The sequence below is a fragment of the Erythrolamprus reginae genome, chromosome 3 (genome assembly GCF_031021105.1).
Source record: "Erythrolamprus reginae isolate rEryReg1 chromosome 3, rEryReg1.hap1, whole genome shotgun sequence".
Classification (NCBI taxonomy): domain Eukaryota; kingdom Metazoa; phylum Chordata; class Lepidosauria; order Squamata; family Dipsadidae; genus Erythrolamprus; species Erythrolamprus reginae.
The window spans coordinates 207,741,520-207,763,215 of record NC_091952.1 but is presented as its reverse complement, the minus strand read 5'-3'; the positions used below and the strand labels follow the sequence as shown (position 1 = coordinate 207,763,215).

Genomic DNA, 21,696 nt, shown 5'->3' with positions numbered 1-21,696 from the left:
CGAGGGGTTTTTGAGCGCGGCCACGACGGAGGCAGCCAAACAGACGCAAGGGGGCGGGGCTAACATCTGGCACGTAGGGCCCCGCGCGCGCCCCCCCCCCCGCCTCGCTTCCTCTACGATTTCCCTCCACCCGCGCGCTGTGTTAAAATGCGGCTGCCGATACAAAGAGGAAAACAAACCTTAGGAAAAGGGAGGCATTGAAGGGAGAGCGGCTGCGCACGCTCTGGAAAAAAAAAAAAACATACCCCGCCAGTACGTTTATTCGGTTTAGCTCTTTTTTTTTTTCCTTTCACGCCTCACGCCCGTTCGTCAAATTTTATATAGTAATCATTTGTCCTCCTTTTTCAGACCATTCCGCTCTTTTGGCTCAACCGTAACAAGAGGACCGGAATAGTATAATCAAAACATGCGATTAAACTGCTCGAAGAAACCGAGTTTTAAAATTACGAGGTTCCCTTTACCGTCAATAACCATGCCGGATGAAGCTTGGGGAATGTGCACAGCATGGGAAGTAGTTCTCAGTAGATAAAAGCAAGAGAGATGGCGGACTGAAGGCAAGTTTTCTACAGAGTTCTATTGAAATGGCGATTGCACTGTTATTCCCTTTGGCTTTTTTTCCATTAAGGCAACTTATTTTCAAGCAAAGAACGGCATGATAAAAAGCTCTTCCCACACCTAAGTATGAAAACGAACAAAGAAGCATTTCCAATTCTCTCCTTGCTTGCCAATAATAATTTTTTTACAATTATAACCCTAGAAAACAAAATGAAAAGCCTTTTTGTTCATAGCTATATAGCCCCTATCATCTCCACCTTGACAATAGCAAATTATCTTTGGCTCCATGACTGAAAGCAGTATCAAAACTACTGTGTACAAAACTGAGATGGCATCAGTATTTTAAATATTAGAATTGTGGACATAAATCCTAATAAGGTGCTTGTGTGGTATAATCTTCATCACTGTCATCATAAAAACACTTCTCAGACTTCAATACATTTTCCTTCCTTATTTATTTTTAACCAACAAATGAGTAATGCAGTGCAGCTGAATTTTTACAGTACAGTATTAAAGATCTGACTATAAAGTTTATGTGTGTTGTTAAACATTTTTCATTTTCCTCTTACATACTCATAGCAGGAAAAACTCATCTAAAAACTCTCCTTTCTTAAAGGCTTTTGAAGTCACCTTGAAAAGTTTAAATGCATTTTAAAAACCTCAGAGTATTCACGGAATCTCTTTGATGGTTTTCTTCCTTCAGAATATGCATGAAGAGGAAGGCAGTTAAATGTGTTTTGTAAAAAGTAACAAATCTCAACAACTATCTTGTTAAGTACCCAAATAACAGCATTCCTTTGGTCTCAAGTGTCCTTGCCTGACAATTGTTTTCATCTACTTACCATAAAGTAATAAAGCTTTGATTTTATAATCTTTTAAGCAGGGAGAAGAGAAGTATCCACCAAATCACAATTTTTTTTGAAGAGCTATTCCTTCAAATAATAGATAAATTGTGGATTTTGCAATATTAATTTAGGTCATGTGAGCAAATTGGAGAGCTAAGGAGTTTTTGTGAGTGATAGGCTTAGAAATTTCAGAAGTAAGGACCAAATAAACAAAATTACCATTTATTTTCTATGAATTCCTAATATCTGTGCCTACCATATTTTCTCCAAAGCTGCCTAGGGTGAAGTTCATATCATTATGTACATGAGCTGTTCAAAAATGATTTGCGAAAAATAAGCTTTGCAGACCACAAAGAGCTGGATTAACAAATTGTGTTAAGCAAAATCTAAATAAATTACACTATCATGTTATCCCGAAAATAAGAACCTATGTTATATTTTTTGGGACTTTGAAATAAATGCTTGGTCTTATTGCCATGCACTCAAAAGCCCGATTGGGCTTATTATCAGGGGATGTCTTATTTGGGGGGAAATGGTACATTTAAAGTAATTTGTAAATCAATATAAAATAACTGAAGCCAAACAAAGGCTATCTGCCCATTCATAGATTATGTAGTAATTTGACCAAAATTATCCTTGTCCTAATTTTGAAAATCTACATCACTATATCACATTAGCTTGGCTCTGTATTTGTTTTAACTTAACCTATTTCAATATCAGTCAAGACAGGTGGCATCATCTAGACCAGTGTTTTTTAACCAGTGTGCCACGGCACACTAGTGTGCCGTGAGACATGGTCAGGTGTGCCGCGAAGCTCAAAGAGAGAGAGAAAGTAAGAGAGAAAGAAAGCAAGAGAGAGAGAGAAAGAGAGAGAAAGAAAGCAATAGAGAGAGAGAAAGGGGGAGGGAAGGAGAGAGAGAGAGAAAGACATAGAGGGAGGCAGGGAGGGAGAGAGAAAGAGAGCAAAAAAGAGAGGAAGGAAGGAAGAGAAAGAGAGATGGAGAAAGAAGGAAGGGAGAGAAAGAGGAAGGGAGAGAGAAATAGAACCAAAGGGAGGAAGAGAGAGAATTTTTTTGTCCAAACTTTTTTTAGCCCCCACCCTCCCCCCGCTCAATGTGCCCCAGGGTTTCGTAAATGTAAAAAATGTGCCACGGCTCAAAAAAGGTTGAAAATCACTGATCTACACCAGTGATGGCTAACCTTTTCCTTGAGTGGCGAAAATGCACATGTGTACACTATCTCACAGTTTTCTGGAAATCGATTGAATTTCTCAGTCAGGATAACTGCCATGCTACAGTCTATCCATAATTTTTGACACTGCAATCCTATAGCTTCCTTTCTCATATATATACTGAACTTCTCATCTTTCTTTACAAGTACACCTCTATAGAAATTTTTCTCCATATGTCCTGAATATTGATTGTGGAACAAATAAGGGAAAAGCCATATCTTTTCATATCAGATGCTCAAATTATTTACTACTTCTTGCTTTGATTCTCAAATGCATAATGTACCTAATCCAGGATCCTGTACATAATGTACTCAAATGCATAATGTATCAACTCCAAGATCCTAAAGAAAACTATCCAAAAATTTAATGTAAAAGACTCATTGGCCAGTATTCCTGATTCTACACTGAATAAGAATTACAGGCTCATAAAAAGGGAGGGTTTTTAAAGTATAGTATCGATACATCTTTGCGCATTATTTTAGTTGTATTATATTTTCTATCTGAAGGACTCCTCAAAAACACTTTTGCTTTTCAATTTTTCAAACAGTGTCAAGATGCAATCACACACACACACATTCCATTTTTTTTAATTAAACTTTTGGTAAAGCTTTTCTGGTTTTCATGCTATATGTAATTCCACATATGAGGATCCAGATTGTTGGGGAAAATATATATGAGAGCTTTAAAGTGGTACATAAGTCTAAGTGCTTTTGCGATTGCTATTAAAATTATCTGAAGTAGTTCCATTTTACTTTTCAATTTATTTTTATTTAAAAAGTTTGTACTTTTATTGCATTTTTTCTGAGCCACATTATGTTATAATTTGCCAAGGGCATATCATGTACTTCATGAATTCTACAAAGTATTACATATATTTACAGTGCTATGTAAACAGTAAGGCAGTAATAGTTTACAGCAGATAAGTGGAATTATCTTGGGCCGCATATAAATATATATAATATAGTTTATCTATATAAATAACAAGTTTCCTTTTTTATATATTTTTTATTATCTTGCAGGCTGCACTAGCTGTCCAGAGCCTTATGCAGCCTAAGGGATGCAGATTAGACAAACCTGATATGCAGTAAATATTAAAGTATCATTCTAGATGTTGGATTATATACATCTTTTATCTTTCTTTGAGAAATGCACTTTATGATACATAGTTGCACCATTAAAAAAAATAACATGGATGCAAAAATAACCTAATAGATTCATCTAAAAACCTGTAAACTACGCTGAGAGAATAGTTCTGGATATTGTAAAAATATTTTGACCTACTTTTTAAAAAAAGGTAATTTCAATCTCTAGTTCATTGAGCCCATTATCCAACAAATTCTAAAAATACTGAATATAACATTGTAGCATTGCATGTTAAATTTGTTTCAGTTCTGAAAAAAAAAATCCACTATTTTTCTGGGAACACCTATTTTCAATACCAGCTGTTTTATTCCAGCTGCATTTGGTAAAATTACAGTAGAAAGGAGGAAAAGGGCCTACGTTGTTTTCTTTTTTTATAGTTTCAATTTTGGCAGAACTATTCTGACAACAGAGAGAAAAAATGATATAAGTTCCATATGGATAGCAGACTTTTTAGCCTGGCTGACATTCACTGCTTAGAAACAATGCACACATTACAGATGTACTTAATTTTACCATCATCACAAGCTGCTACAAATACACTAAGTCATTTAGTAGAATTCCATCTCCCACAGCTATAGTTGTACATTCTCCTCAAAGCTCTGTTTCCACTTATGAACTAACTGACATAAAAACACAGACTGAAAGTAAGTAGTTAGAATACTGTTTGGTTCTTTTATTATGCCTTTTAAGCAAATTAATAAGCAGTAATTTGGGGTGCAGGAGCTATGCCTAATGAGAGTGTTGCACATTCACCCTCTCCCCACCATCACCAAATGAAAACAAAGAAAATATTTCTTATTAAATAGGACAGTGCAAATGTGTTTTTTTAAAAAAAACAGACTAAATATCTTTAAAACATTCTTTAAAAATATCTTGATTTCAGTATTTCCCTTTCTTTAGGCATAAAACTCATTCCAAGCATTCCTTTAAACTGTTCTACTTGGGTAGCTTTCATCAGAACAGAAGAACCAGATTCAAATAATGAAGCATTAAAATTAAAAGACCCTAACATATTTTGTTAGCATAATTTGTTTTCCAAGAACAACTTTGATTGGGGAATTTTTACACTAGGAGATTCTATGTGTGTGTGTGTGTGTGTGTGTGTGTGTGTGTGTGTGTGTGTGTGTGTGTGTGTGTGTGTTTTAAATGGCTGATATTCTTACAGATATGCATCCCATGCTGTTCCTACAAAGTTGCCTGTAAAAGGTGGGAGGGGGGGAGAGAATACAGTACATTCAAATGTGTTTCAATCAGCTTACAAATTGCATAGAGTATCTTTTTTTTGGCTCAAGAGGTCTCCTATGTCACAGCCATTTCTTTTCCTTTTGCATTAATGATTATCAGATGCTCACATAAATAACAGGAGAGAGGCTCAAAGGACATGTAGTCTGAAAATATTTTGTGAACAACAGTGGCTCTTCTGTTCCTCTAGGCACTGTTCATGTAACCAGATGCAAGAGTCCCAAGAAAGGAAGTTGCCAAGAACAAAAAGGAGGATGAACAAATGAACTGCCAAATAATACTGAGAAAGCTATTCACAGCTCCCATTCTCTCTTTCCTTGTCGCTCGCACATATTGTTGCAAACATTCTGTGAAATATATATCTTCATCTCAGCGAGGAGTAATAAACAGAATGCTAGAACGAGACTAAGTCAAATAAATAACAAACTCATTAAGTTGATCAGGATGGTTATTATTTCTCACCTCATTTGACAAAGTTGTTAGGAATGTAAACCATTATCACTCTGTGAGAAAAATGAGATCATTAAAGCCATTTTAAAAATGATATTTAGGGTTGTGTGCCCCCACCCTCCTTGTCTTTCGTAAGCTACTTAAAACCCACCTCTGCCGCCAGGCATGGGGGAATTAAGATTTCTTCTCTCCCTAGGCCGTTACAATGGTATGCATGGTATGTTTGTATGTGTGTTTGGCTTTGTATATTAAGGGGTTTTAATTTGCTTTTAGTATTGGATTATTATTGTATACTGTCTATGATTGCTGTTATCCGCCCCGAGTTTTCGGAGAGGGGCGGCATATAAATCCAATAAAACTTGAAACTTGAAACGTGTGTGTGTGTAAACATTTCAGCAGCAAAGAGAGATGGAAAGCTCTACCAAGAATGAAAATGATGAAGGTTTCATTTCCACTGTGCAACTTTTCCTATTCTTTTGGGATCCAATACTGTCATTTCCTTGTAAATCTTCCCTATTCTATTACTGAGCAACAGATCTCACAACAAATGTATCCTCTATATCAGTGGTTCTCAACCTGGGGGTCGGCACCCCTTTGGGGGTCGAATGACTGTTTCACAGGGGTCACCTAAGATCATGAGAAAAGTCAAATTTTCCATGGTGTTAGGAACTAAAGCTTCTATTTTGGTGCCTTGGAACATATTTTTATAATCCGACTAATCAGGTGTTTGCAGTGGGCATGTCCCTCTGACCTTCCTACCAATCAGCTTAAAGCTCTGTGGGGAGAATTGCTGCTAGACTTATGGTTGGGGGCCACTACAACATGAGGAACTGTATTCAGGGGTCGCGGCACTAGAAAGGTTGAGAACCACTGCTCTATATGAAAGGGATTGGCATAAAGACAGAACAAAAGAATCACTTCCCCTGCCAGGATTCCTGCCTTTTGCATACAACAACATTCAATTTGTTTTGTAAGTTAGCACTACTATGGTAGATCTTATGGTAAGGGTTCTTAAAAGAAACAAACAATAAAAGAGAAAGCAGGAAAGATAATTTCTGTTTTCCCCCCAATGCCCTCAGATTGTTGGGAAAGCCGCAGAAGCTGAACTAATTTGAGAGACTAGAGATCAAGAAGGGATGAGAGTTTTATCTCCTCACAAAATTTCCCTCCACATTTCACTTCCTATCATCTAAATTAGAATGTTTAGCTCTTTGGCTTTATGGAATTGAATTTTAATTAATTTGAAAATGCCCTCTGCTTTGGGACATTTTTCAATCTTCCACAAATCATTTGAATTTTATCTCTAACCATCTTAATTTCTCCAAATGACGCAAATAGGTAAGGAATAATATGAGACAGTCACTTCTCCCTGTTGCTGACCTAAATACACAAAGAAAATAAACTGCCAGCATCCTGTTGCCATCCAGGTTTTCAGTAAATCCTGTGAGCAGCTGTTACAAGGGGGGAAAGTGCCTTGGTGTAAAATCAACATATATTTCTATCAAAATATCTGCAGTTGCCACTATGATAAAAGAATGTATGGCAGCTCTTTTGCAAGCAAAAGTTTTCAAAACAGTTTTATCCCTGGTTGTAAGGTGCTGCGTAGCCTCTGTATAAGGAAGGGAGGAAAGCAAAGGTATGTTTTGCTTCAGCTTAGGGGCCAGTAAGTGATTAAAGCAAAAATATAAGCATATTACATATATAAAAGGTCAGGAAAAATCAATGCAGAGTTTTTGAATCTTAGTTCTCTAATGTGTTTGTAAATGTGTTTGTAAAGGAGAAACTGACTAGGATAGAATCTGCTCACTAAGATTCCTTCCTTAGCATAATTCAGCAGCCGTGGCTATTGCCCAAAAAGCTGTTTGCATCCAGGACAAAGCAATAGAAGAAAAAAACCCCAGCATCACAGAAGAAGAGGACCAGCAGTTTTATTCATTTGGTTTCAGAACTAGTGCGGAGTCTTTAAGGTCACATGAACACAAACAAGAATAAAAATAAATGTAGGAAACAGTGGAAAGTTTGATGTTGTCTAAAAAGGCAACATTTATTTTTAGAAGGAATTTTCTTATTTTCTAAACATGCCTAAAAATGTCAAGCCAACAGTTGATCATAGCAGAACATACCAAATGAAAAGCTTCAAAACTTAGCATTCAAGAAGATCTGACTTCTATAGAAACAGGCTGCTTTTTTTTAAAGCATTGGAAAATATTCTGTTAGTTCCTGAAGAACTACAAGATCAAGCTATAAACTTTGTATGATTGATAATACAAAAAAGAAGTTGTAGAAGGCCTTGAACTGAAGAAGAAAGCATGTGCTTAATATGAAACATGCAGTTGTAGCTTTTTAAATGAATATTTATTTAACTCCATCTATAAAGCTACTCATCCCACATAATAATTCTGGGTGGTGTACACAAACAATTAAGAATACACAGAAACCACACAATCAATCAATATAAATTAAAATAAAAAGAAGATAAATAAAAAATGCAGGAAAACATACAGAGGATTCAATCCCTTACCTGTCATATAACCAGCTAAAATGCTCTACTCTACCATGGAATACCAAGTTAATTAATAGAACCATGTTTTAAGGCCAATATATTATATACTAACATTATTGTCATTATTAAGTAAACTTCTAACAATATGATTCCCCGTCTCTTTGGGGTTTTCTCCACTTTTACTTTTCAATAGCACAAACAAGTTCTGGCAACATGTTAGTTCTGCTGTGTCTCCATGACAATGTCTTCATCTTATTCTCAGCCCATGAATGAGATAGGGTTAACTATTTCTTAACAATACCAGTACTTCGCTACAATTTTCCTTCTTATTCCAATACCCTTTTTTAAACTATGGAATCACTCCTGGATAATGTCATTGCCAGGACTAAGGCAAAGGAAACTAGATAATCATGTTTGGAAAGCATACATGCGCCATTAAGTTTCAATAACGGGTGAAACAATACAAGATATATACAAAAATTGGTCTTTTCCCTTCAATAGATATTGATTTGCAAGTACTTTTTATTTTTATTTAGCTTCAAAAGTAATAATAGTATTGTAAAATAGGAATTATATAATCTTAGCAGATGTACAACTTCCTAGTCTTGCAAAAGATTGTGTTCTCATGTACAAAAATGCATTAAGGTGCATTCTCTGTGACTGTGCAAACAATTATGAAAATCTTTTCCTTGAAGATCTGAAAAAAAACAGCTCCAAAAGATTATAACTCCTACAACAATTTAGAATGTATGTTTTCAGGGTGTAGGAAGTTAGCACCCACCCCTATCCTAGAAAAATGAAATATCCAAGGAGATATTTAAAATAGATATAGAATATCCCCAGAAACATGCTTTTAGGCAGAAAGAAAGACTCATTCTTAATAGCCCCCCTCCCCTTTGTCAATGTGCTCTCAAGGAATGGCTCAGCTCACTCACCCTCCCAACCTTTGTTAATAGCCCTGGACCAATCTACAAACATTGATCTATCTCCTTCAGACAGCAAAGAGGAATTGGGGAAATTAGGAATTATCCAAAGCACTTTCATTACATCATCACCCAGCAAGGCTCAGCCAAATTTGAACTAAAAATACAGCCTACAGAATTGCCCCTGCAATCAGTAAAAGACCTTGGAATACTAATATCGAATGACCTAAGTGCTAAAGCCCACTGCTACTATATCGCCAAAAAAGCTTCTAGAGTTGTTAACCTGATCCTACGCAGCTTCTGCTCAGGCAATCTCACACTACTCACAAGGGGCTACAAAACTTTTGCCAGACCCATCCTAGACTACTGCTCATCTGTCTGGAACCCATACCACATCTCAGACATCAACACCCTTGAAAATGTCCAAAGATATTTCACCAGAAGAGCCCTTCACTCCTCCACTCAAAACAGAATATCCTACGAAAATAGACTAACAATCCTGGGCTAGTGCTAGTTTCAAAGCCTCCTGCGTGACTGATTCTCTGTCTGGGATCCCTGTCTCCCCCCATGCGCACCCCCCATTTCATCCTCCGCTCCAAAAGCCCCTTTCTCTCCGTTTAGGACCAGTGCTCTTCTCTTGGGGTGGGGAGAATAGAGCCCCAAGCACTGCCTTCAAGCTCCGTGCAATGCAGCCACAGGCGCTTCCGGCAATCTTCGTCAGGCAAAAGATGCGGCGGTGGCAGAGGACCCCTGTGACCCCCCCCATTTTGGCCCCCCATCCCCAAAGAAGTTGGGAGGGGGTAAACGCCTCTTTCCCCAAATGGAGCTTGTGGGGGGGGGGATAAGCCTCCCATCCACAAATGGAGCTGGGAGGGGGGAAAGCGTTGAGTGCCCAAACAGCGCTGGGGGTGGAATCTCCAAAGATCTGGGAAGTCATGGGCTGCAGAAAGTGAGAAGAAAGCATGACCTTGTCTTACGCAAAACTCAGCTGGACAGCAGGAGGCACTCACACATGCGCAGTGCAGCTGAGCTGGTCAACGGCTCACATGCCTGCAGAAAAGGCTCTGCGTGCCACTTGTGGCACACGTGCCATAGGTTTGCCATAATGGCCCTGTACCATTCCAGACAAGTGGATGACCAGTCTCTTCTTAAAACTTGCAATGATAGAGCACCCACAACTTCTGAAGGCAAGTCGTTCCACTGGTTAAAATAGTTCTCACTGTTAGGAAACTTCTCCTTAGTTCTAGGTTGCTCTTTCCTTAATGAGTTTTCATTCATTTTTTTTCTGTATTGCCTTCTGGTGCTTTGGAAAATAGGATGACCCTCTCTTCTTTATGGCAGTCCCTTAGATATTGGAACAATGCTATCATGCCGCACGAATCCCAGTGACCGATTAGGTCCCACAGAGTGGGCCTTTTCCGGGTCCCGTCAACTAAACAATGTCGGTTGGCGGGCCCCAGGGGAAGAGCCTTCTCTGTGGTGGCCCCGACTCTCTGGAACCAACTCCTCCCGGAGATTAGAACTGCCCCTACTCTGCCTGCCTTCCGTAAACTTCTTAAAACCCACCTTTGCCGTCAGGCATGGGGGAACTGAAACATCTCCCCCGGGCATGTACAATTTATGTATGGTATGTTTGTGTGTGTGCTTGTTAGGATATTGGGGTTCTTTTAAACTTTTTAAAATATTTAAATTTATTTGGATTTGTTACGATTTGTTATGCCTTGTTGTGAGCCGCACCGAGTTCGCGGAGAGGGGCGGCATACAAATCTAAATAATAAATAAATCATAAATAAATCATATCTAATCCTTCTTTGCACAAGACTAGACATACCCAGTTATGATAACCATTCTTCATGTTTTAGCCCCCAGCCTCCTAATCATCTTTGTTTTCTCTTTTTTGCATTCTTTCCAAAGTCTCTACATATCTTTTATAATATGGTGGGTGACCAGTACTGGATGGTGAAAGAACTCGTTCATTTAATTAGTTCAATATCATCCAATCTTTTGGATTGGAGCAAAACTTTTATGCTGTGGATAATACAGTACAAGATTGCAAAGAACAAACAGCTGTTCCTTAGGTATTATTAATTTAAATGTTCTATTTAAAAAAAAACCAAATTCCTCAAAACTGGATCAGAAGGACTATAAACCTGCTTCATTAAAAATTAAACATTTATCTCTATTAATTGATTTCAATACTGTAAACAGAATTGTAATAATTACTGTTCCTTTGATTGAATACTTCATTGTTTACAATAGTTTGAAGGGTGGATGTTTATTATGTTCTTTTTAAAATGACAGTACGTATTTGTAATAGACATTTTCAAGCCCCAAATAAGATCTTGCTACTTCTATAGCAACACTAAGAATCTCTGTCTGAAGAATATTTTTTTCCAGACATTGCCACCTTGTGGATATATCTTTATATCATTTCGTATGCTACTTACTAAATATTTAATTGCTGTAATGCGGTAGTTATTAATGGGGTAATTTAAATTGATGTTATCTTTTTTCCAATATCTTATATTTATTAGTTAATCAGTATGAATTTACTATAGCACTGAACTGTTTTATTGATTGTGTAGATATATAAACATCAACATTGATCGTAATACTGTATTGATGTTTTGGGGTAATTGTTTTATACTTTTAGTCAGGTACTTTAGACTTCATATCAAGAGAACAATGTGTATAAATATGACATTTAATTTATTGTCTGCTAAGTAGTGCAACAAGTATTTAGAACTTACTTTGTATATTCATCCACTTGTAGTGTCTGCTGAGATGAATCCTTTCTTATAGCAATTTGATACTAGAAAAAAATATATAGCAATGTTTAGTTTAACAGAAAAATAGAAAAAATATCCAGTACATTGCATTTGTACATCCTGATTATGACATCAATTGAATCTTGTTTTAGAATCCTCATATCTGAATAAAATATCTGAAAATTTGAACAAAGCATCACTTTTTCATGCCAATGAGCAAGTCTCTCAGGATAAGAGGACGATGGTGCAATCCTTACACTACAGCTTATAGAAGCTATTAAATAAAACACCCCTAGGGCATATCATTGCATCTGTTTAAATGTTGCATCATGCAATAAAAAACTGTCCAATCACCATCACAAAATAAAAAAGCAGATGCTTCTCCTAGAACAGGGGTTGGCAACCTTAAACACTCAAAAAGCCACTTGGACCCATCTCCCACAGAAAATAAAAAACCAGGAGCCACAAACCGTTTTGACATCTAAAATGAAGATAGAACTGCATATATTATTTTTTTATCTTTATGCTAAGTATTTAAAAAAATTATAGTGTGTTGCATTTATGAAATCAATGAACTGCTACAGAGAAATCAAATTTTTTGCATGCAACAAAAATATTTTGAACTTCAGGGAGGAGATGGGTCGAAAACATCAATAAATCGCGTGCCGGCGGATGTTGCACATTGGCGGTCGTGGTGCATATTTTGAGTGACAGGGAGCTGCAGCAGAGGGATGAAAGAGCCACATGTGGCTCCAAAGGCACAGGTTGCAGACCTCTGTCCAGAATGTTTTTAGGGACACTAGAGCTGCAGTTCCCAGAATTCTCCAATGCTTAAGTAGGCTGCAGAATTATGATAATTATATTTGAATACCTCTATGAGGCACAGGTTGGAAAAGCCTCTCATGGATAGTAAAATTAACCTCAAAGCAAAGGAAAAAAACCATGCTAACATGGCCCGCCCAGAATTAATTCATAGCAATACAATGCTGCTAAGAAAATGAGTAAATTAACATATGCAGTCATTATTATGTTGGTTGGGATGGCTGAGTTCTATTGTAATCTTTGAGGGGCTGCTAGGAGTTTATATGTACAATAGAAATTGTATTTGAAAGCTGTGGTTAATAATTCTAAATCTCTCCTGTCATATTGTGATAGGCACAGAGATATACTGAACACAGTGGTTCCATTGATTTCATTATAAATACTGCAAGTGTTTACAAGTGTTTAGTACAGCGATGGGCAACCTTTTGAGCTTGGTGTGTCAAAATTCGCCAAAAAACCGAGCATAACTCGGGTGGTGTGTCACCTTGAGAAAAAAACCGGAGGGTCAGGAGCAGTCCCAGCTACGTCTTTTTTTTCACTCCCCTCCTCCTTCCACATGTTTTGCAGTCATGGCATTGTGGAAAGAAAGGAAGGGAGGAAGGGGGGAGAGAGAAGAAGTGTGCAACACAGTTACTACTTGGGAGAGAAAGAGGTGGGAGAGGAAAAAAAACTAAGGAACACCCCCGAGTCAGCCTTTCTATGCTTTGATTTGAATTAGGGTTAGTTAGGATGTAAAGCTTCGGGGTCTCACTTTCAGGTGCCTCCAGCCCAGCTTGTGGTGCATTGTGGGGGAGAAAAGGTCCCTTTTATTTTGTCTCTTTTTTTTTTTTGCTGCAGTCAGAATATCAATTCATCCGAGACTGCACCCTGGGCAGCACGTAACTGAGGTTTACTTTCGAGTAACGTGCATAGGATGACACCGCGATCTATTCAACCCACTTGATCTACTTGATCTTCTCAATCTACTTGATCTCCTCAAACCTTTCCCCCCTCCTCGTCCCCACCCCTCCCGGCATGTGCTTTTATTTAGAGGGGGGTTGTAAAAATCTAGTTACGAGCCGCCAAAGGAGGAAGCAAACGGCGCGACGTCCACACAGTTCTTTTTTCGGACTCTCTTTTTTGCGAGCCTGGCATGGTGTTTTTTATTACAAATTAATAACCCCTCATCCTTTACGTTTAAACCGGTAAGGGTTTACCTTAGCACCGTCTCCTGTAACAGCTATAAGAGGAAACGGCGCCTTGAGCAGGACTCCGCTGAGGGGTTCCAACTATTATTATGACTACAGCAGCAACTGCTGCTGCTGCTACCTTACTTCCGGGTTTGAAAACTCAGGACAAGACCAATCTCGGCGGAGGGATTTCAATTTTTCTCTTCCGCCCTCCCCGATGTGATCGACCCAAGGGGAGGGGACACCGCACGCTTCTCGTGGAGGGAAAGAAGCGAAGCAGGGGAGGGGAGGTTGGAGTACATTTCCTGGCAGAGCAATATTTGTTTACGGGATGAGCAGTTTAATGTAAGCAAAGTAGGACCCCCGGGTAAATAGCCCTGGGAGTGAAATTAAAATGGCAACCGGCGCAAAAAAAATTTAATAGGTGCAAAACAAAATTAAGGGGAGAGGAAAAATAATAATAATAATTGTGCTTGCCGTACCTGCTTGCAGTCGCTGGGAAATTGGAAAGTGGGGAGATTTGCATCTTGGCCACTCCCTAAAGCTCCCCGTTTCTCTGGCGGCCGCGTGTCACCGAAAATGGCTACGCATGTCAGTGCTGACACGCGTGTCATAGGTTCGCCATCACTGGTTTAGTAGATGTACAATTCTACTAAAATAAGATGATTTCAGAATGTATGTATAAGATTGCAAATCTTTGGTCTCAAACTGTTGTGAGCCGCCCCGAGTCTACAGAGAGGGGCGGCATACAAATCTAATAATAATAATAATAATAATAATAATAATAATAATAATAATAAACCAAATATTGTTAAGTTTGTATTGATATGCAGATTGATTTACAAATATGTTTAGCTATTTAGTATAGGCCTTGAGAAAAAGCCAGAATCCAACCTAATGTACTATGGAAAAGTTTATGTTAGCAAAGTACAGTAATCACCAGTAAACAGTGCTGTGCAAATGCCAAATAGTGAGGGGAAAAACCTCAGAATTAAGCAGAATTTTATCAGTCACTTGAAACATTAAAAAAAATTGTCATTTATCCCTGTGGAAGACATAGCTACTGTTAATAGTTGTTTCATTTAATAGCAAACACAAATTTATATCCTACCTAGTACAGTGATACCTTGTCTTACAAACTTAATTGGTTCCGGGACAAGGTTCTTAAGGTGAAAAGTTTGTAAGACAAAACAATGTTTCCCATAGGAATCAATGGAAAAGCAATTAATGCGTGGAAGCCCAAAATTAACCACTTTTGCCAGCCAAAGCGCCCTTTTTTGTGCTGCTGGGATTCCCATGAGGCTCCCCTCCATGGGAAACTCCACCTCCAGACTTCTGTGTTTTTGCGATGCTGCAGGGGAATCCCAGCAGGGGAATCCCAGCATCGCAAAAATGAGTGCTTCTCTGGCAACGGAGGTGGGGTTTCCCAGTGAAGGGAGCATCAGTGAAATTGCAGCATCGCAAAAGCATGGAAGTCCTCAAAACCCCACCTCCGGACCTCTTGTGGTTTTGCGATGCTGCGATTTCACTGAGGCTCCCCTCTCTGGGAAACCCCACCTCTGGACTTCCGTTGCCAGCAAAGCGCCTGTTTTTGTGCTGCTGGGATTCCCCTGCAGCATCACAAAAACACGGAAGTCCAGAGTTGGAGTTTTCCATGGAGGGGAGCCTCAGGGGAATCCCAGCAGCGCAAAAACGGGCGCTTCGCTGGCAAAGGAAGTCCGGAGGCGGGGCATCCAAGTGGCGGCGGTGGGTTTGTAAGATGAAAATAGTTTGTAAGAAGAGGCAAAAAATATCTTAAACCCTGTGTTTGTACCTCAAAAGATTTGTATGATGAGGCGTTTGTAAGACAAGGTATCACTGTATTTCTGAATCACACAGACACAGACACAAATATATACTGATACCTATATAAAATGGGTATGGCTACTCTAAAAAAGGAAGGACTGGGGTAACATGATAGCAGTATTCCAGTATTTGAGGCGCTGCCACAAAGAAAAAGGGTTAACTTATTTTCCAAAGCAGCAGAAGGCAAAGCAAGAAAAAAGGATGAAAAAAAATCAATGAGAGTAGCAATCAGGAATTAAAGAGAAACTTCCTGACAGTAAGAACAATTAACCAGTGGAACAGCTTGCCTTCAGAAGTTGTGCGGGTTTCATGACTGGAGATTTTTTAGAAGAGATTGGACAGTCACTTGTCTGAAATATGGCCTCCTGCTTGAGCAGAGAGTTGGACTAGAGGACCTCTAAAGTCCCTTCAGGGTCTATTCAGATGAAGAGAATGTACATTAAATGTATATTGTAAGAACACGTTGCACATATAAAATATGTGTTTTCATTTCCCACCAGCTGAGCCCCTAATTTGAGGCTTAATAGTTACAAACAGCAAGGGAAATCCTTCTTTCTCCCTTGTCACATGCATATTGCTTCCAAACCAATTGCAACTCCCAACATAGTGAACAAATGGCTCAGAGTTTAAACACAACTAATCCACTATGCATCAGAAGACAAAAATATAGTGTATTTGGATGCTGCAATGTGTGAATTGATTCATATGTCATAATTAATTTCTAAGAGTTGTATTATCTGTACTGAACTGGAATCAGCCAAATTGTTGTTTAAGAATGGTTTCTCACTATAGACTGCAGATAAATCAATGAAACGTAACTGTGTAGTGAAAAAAATCATATAATTATAACAATTATAATTTCTATTTTAATATATGAACAATAGAGCTATATTTTAAATTACTACAGTATCCAGTTTTACATATCATTTTATTTGTACACTGTTTAATCTGTTTCGCAGTGCACTAAGAAAATGGCATTCTGCAAGCACTGTGCCTATCTCGGAACTTCTGACTCAAGATACAAATTTCTGACTTACAGTAAAGCAGTTCCTTCTCCTTTTTTTGAATATGATTTGGAAATTTGTCAATGGAACTGCAGTTATATTTCACATGCCTATTCATACAGTTTGTTTGTTTCAATACACTATTTGAACTGATATTTCACCACTTGCAAATCCTTGTTCAGGTATGGACATTTTTTTTTGCCAATATTGATTTTTCAATACATATATATGCAGGAAGTGCTAATGTAAAGTTAATGGGGCGTTAAGCAAAAATATTTTAGTGATTAATATTCATCTTTGTGAAACACAAAATCTAAAACAGAAAAACAAGTTCATTAAGTAACCATGGGAAAAAACATATTAAACAAAAAGATTTATCTGGAAAATATTTGATGGGGGGGAAAAAGACAAGAACACTAAATTTATATAAGAATATAGCCCAATGATGGCAAACCTTTTTTTCCTTGGGTTCCAAAAGGAGGCGCTTGCCCACACCAATAATGCAATGCATTCCCCCTGTACATGCACGCATGTCCCCCCCCCTACGCTGCCACCCCACAGGGTGCAGGCCTCACTAAAGCCTCCAGACTTCCAGTAGACCCATTGTGCCATTTTTCGCCCTGCCCAGGCTTCAGGAAAGCCTCCTAAAGCCCAGGGAGGACAAAAAAATGGCACAACGGGCCTACTGGAACTTGATTTCCAAACTTGCAGTTGGCCCGCTGGATCCATTTTTTGCCATCCATAGGCTCCATAGGCTTTCCTGAAGCCTGGGGAGGGCAAAAATGGCCTCCCCCCCACCCTCCAGGAGCTCAAAATTAGTTGGCCAAAGCGCACATGCACACTGGAGCTGACATAGGGCAATGCCTCGTGTGCCCTGAGATATTGCTTTGTGTGCCACCTGGACACATGTACCATAGGTTCGCCATCACTGATATAGCCCAAGTAATTATATATTTTGACCAATAAAGGACTAACTGAGCTTAAGCTGAAAGGAAAGGATGGTTACATTAAATAAAATGTAATGAAAAGTTGGATACATCACTGAAAAGGACAGACTTTAGAAATAATCATCAGATATGATCATCAGCCCAACTCATCTCACTGGGTAGTTGTTGAGAGGGAAATAGGAGGAAGAAGGACTAGGTATGTTCACTACCTTAAATTGTTTATAAAATGTAAAAAGGCAGGATAAAAATAAATAAACATACACAAAACAAATTCTCCACATGTCTTTTCTGCCAAATGCTAACCTCTTTATCATTTTGTGTTGCATCGTACTATTATTTATCCATGTGTTGTTATAAAAGCCACATGGATGGCACTCCCCTACCATTATTTCAAATAATATTCTAGTATCACAGGAATGTAGGAATAAGAAGGGAAGAAAGAGCTATATTTGCATGGAGGAAGGATGTTCCTTTTAGAGACTACAAAAAGATGAACAATTTACATTGTTTTCCCAGGGGATCCTTTCATGTGTTTCTATGTCAATTAGAACAACCAGAGAGCAAGCAATCATTGTAGATCATGTAACAATAAAGTTGCATTCTCTTTCACTTGCATGACTGATTCCAGTTAGCTCATAAAACCTCCATTGGACTTTTATATAATAAAATTGCAAGGTGAGCAATACGCCATTTTGAAATTTAAGCATTTATGAGGAATAATCATTTTATGGAAAGCCTAGAAAAAAAGTCAATTACTGTACTATCAGTCTAGAATTTGGAGGGGGGGGGCACAGATAAGATAGAGGACTTTCTTTCTTCTCTGCCTTACAAAAGTCACCAAACCTTGCAGCACCAGAATCCACATCTTTTTCTTTAAAAGAAAGGCTATACAGTGTTCCCTCGATTTTCGCGGGGGATGCGTTCCGAGACTGCCTGCGAAAGTCGAATTTCCGCGAAGTAGAGATGCGGAAGTAAATACACTATTTTTGGCTATGAACAGTATCCCAAGCCTTCCCTTAACACTTTAACCCCCTAAATTACAATTTCCCATTCCCTTAGCAACCATTTAGATTATTACTCACGTTTATTTATTAAAGTTTATTTTAAAAAGTGTTATTTAAAGGCAGATGAAAGTTTGGCAATGACATATGACATCATCAGGCGGGAAAAACCGTGGTATAGGGGGGGGTAACCGCAAAGTATTTTTTAATTAATATTTTTGAAAAACCGTGGTATAGACGTTCCGCGAAGTTCGAACCCGCGAAAATCGAGGGAACACTGTATAGGCATAGTTAAGACTATAAGACTTGAATCTAAATAACACCAGCTCTCAAACATTTTGGCTCCTACTTAGTATAATTTTGCATTTCTCCTTTAGGCCAAAGGTTTGCTCCATAAGCAAGACCACACAGGAACTGAGTGATAGGACCATATAATATTCAGTTACGAGAAAAATGGGCTAGCTTTTGCAGTTCTCTAGTCATGCTGTGCAGTTTTAATGACAAAAATATTGTGGTGTCTTGGAAATTTAAAAAAAATACACAAACATTCATAAACTGCATGTCACTTCATCAACTTTGTCTTGGAAGAAATTATGCAACTTATCTAGTTAACTATTTAAAAATAGTTATGGCAATAAAATTGGATATTCTTGAAAAGACATTTTGATTTAGTTAACACATGAAACTATAAACCAGTTCCCAGTTATATTTAACATAAAACATTTTCCAATAGCTGGCAGCACTTGGCTGACCTTGCATAGTATGCACAGTATAGTGGGGTCATGAATAGTTAGTATTTGTAAGAGATAGCATAGGAATCCAAGGACTGAAGCTACTCAAAAAAATCTTAATGGAAAAAAAGCAGTGGAGGACCAGTATGGACTTCATTCTTAACTATGCATGCCCACTAAATGACTGAGATAAGCATTGTCTCTCAATTCACTTTATACTTTATCTAATGGTGGTGAAAAAATGGTAGACAGCATGCTATGAAAGCCATTCTGAGCTGCAAAATGAAGCTGGGATAAAAATGACTCAACAAAGTTACCAAGAAAACACTTGGACATGTCGAGGTTAACAGGAATGGAGCTTGACTTAAAGCAGACTCTCTTTTCCACCCACAACATTCTATTTTACTGATATCACTCCAAATACCCAATGCTTCCAATTAATGCACATTATCTGCATGAAAATGTCCTATATTCACCCTCCCTGTTTGGTTCTCTTGATGCATCCTAAAATTGCATTTGCCTCTTTGCAGACTCTAATAGCACAAAACATAACACAAGGGACAAAATGTATAAGTTAAATATAACGAGAAGAAATCACAATAAAAATATCTGTAACAGAGGCAACTTTTATCAAATCAACTGGCGCTGAACCTTCATTGAAAGAATACAGTTTAGTTTACAACATGCTAACAGGATTGTGCTTACTTGTACCTAAGGAAGGCAAGTGTTCCCAAGTGTGAATACTACAAAGATCTTTTGTCTGATTATGTATTATTGAAGGGGATGTAGTTTTTAAGTCCCTCCAAAGATAACCAAATCCGAATGGCAAGGCATTTCCTTATACATTTGCAAAATGTTTTTCTGAAATCAAACAATATATTGCATAGGAAACAACTTGATAAAAAATGTGGCACAGTCTGTCAAGATCTGTTCTTTTCATATCCATGGTAACGTCTGGTGATTAATGTTTTAAAGATGTTTACAGATCAATTGCTTAAGATCTGCTTTGGAATCTTCCCTGATTTTGATGTCAAACTAACTGGTTTATAGTTCCCTGCGTCCTTCTTTCCTCCTTTTAAAGTGAGAATGCTTGCTCTCTTTAAATCACTTAGTACTTCACCAGAGCTTAATGAATGGATTGATATAGCAACCTTTACTCCCACATAAAATGGATTTTCCTGTATGTTGGCTGTGATTTCAAAGAGTTGTATTTCAAATGATTTGGATGGCACTCCATTGGGAAGCATGATATAGCTCATTTAAGTTAAATGCAAACCTTTGGTCATGTAGTTTTAATGTCATCCTAATTAAAGACCAATTATTTGCAGTACTCATAATCTATTCAGAGACTCGTAAGTAGCATTTATTTCATTTATTGGGTGGAGCACCATTTTTTCTCTCACTCTGCAACCACAAATTGTTTATGCTGTGTTGATTCATATAAAGAAGTATGATTAAAGGAAGAGTTTGCATTACTTAGGGGTTAAGACATTTGAAATAATGCCTTTTCAAAATAAAAGTTAAGACTACCTAAACTACAATGGGAAGAGTATATTTCAGATAACATAAGGGTAATAGCAAATGCAATTTTTATTTCTGGAAGTCAAAAAAGTGTTAGAAAAACTAACCAGCAAATCAATGATCTCTACTTTAAAACTGTCAATTTTGACATTTATTCTTTTGTTTCTCTGTATTATCTTCAGGTTCCATTTTATTCGGCTGTAAACTTTTCAAGTTTATAACCTTTTTGTGGTTATTATTTTAAGAGGATAGCAAGACTCCTCAAATGTCAAATAGGCCTGTTTAGATGAAATATACTAGTCCCTTTGTTCCGATTATTCCAATACACAAGAATCCTTATGGAAAATCCAGCTGTCCTGAAGTTTATTAAACTGTAAACAAAAACATTTGACATGCTATTGAAACTTCTCTGGTGTCCTGCCTCTTATCTTCTTTTCAGAATTTCTCACAGTATTAATTCATACTCAGAAGAAACATAGACACTTATAACTGTCTCTTTCTATATATTCTACAATTCTGCAAGTCTCCACTGATAAGTCTTAAGGATTAACAAAGAGATGGAGTAACACTGGATTATCCTTCAACAGTGATGTCTTCTGTCCCAGTGCAGAACAATGTATTTACCCAATAAGTTGTTTCCCTACTCTTAAATCTTTCTTCAATAGTTTTCCTGACTCCACTCTGATTTATCTATTCTGGATTTGTTCATCTACTTCATAATCAAATCCAGATCTTTCCTACTGTCATTCTCTGCTTAGTTTAAAAATCTACTGGGCAGGCACCCTGTTTCAGTTCTGCATTCTGTAGAATGTCTAGCACACTCTGTTGATGAATTACTAATAATAACCTAACCTTCAACAGACAGATGGTTGACTATAAAAATAAAATATTATTAACATGCATTTTAACATCAGACTCCTGTATTACTCATGCTGGGAAAAAAAGTGGCAATTCAGCCAGCGTTTATAAAGCACAACAATTTAGAAGAAGAACTGT

At 37.8% G+C, this 21,696-nt stretch overlaps 1 protein-coding gene and 1 long non-coding RNA gene across 2 annotated transcripts in view; one reads left to right on the top strand and one right to left on the bottom strand.

Moving 5' to 3' along the window:
* Nucleotides 1-21,696, bottom strand: part of MAPRE2 (microtubule associated protein RP/EB family member 2) — a 79,314-nt gene that overhangs the window by 43,962 nt on the left and 13,656 nt on the right. The window contains exon 2 of the mRNA XM_070747726.1: nt 11,643-11,704. The gene's annotated coding sequence lies outside the window, so the exon portion shown is untranslated. The remainder of the gene's footprint in view (nt 1-11,642; nt 11,705-21,696) is intronic.
* Nucleotides 112-5,839, top strand: LOC139164958 (uncharacterized). The gene is made up of 3 exons (XR_011558720.1): nt 112-252; nt 349-554; nt 5,207-5,839. It is a non-coding gene; the product is annotated as an uncharacterized lncRNA (long non-coding RNA).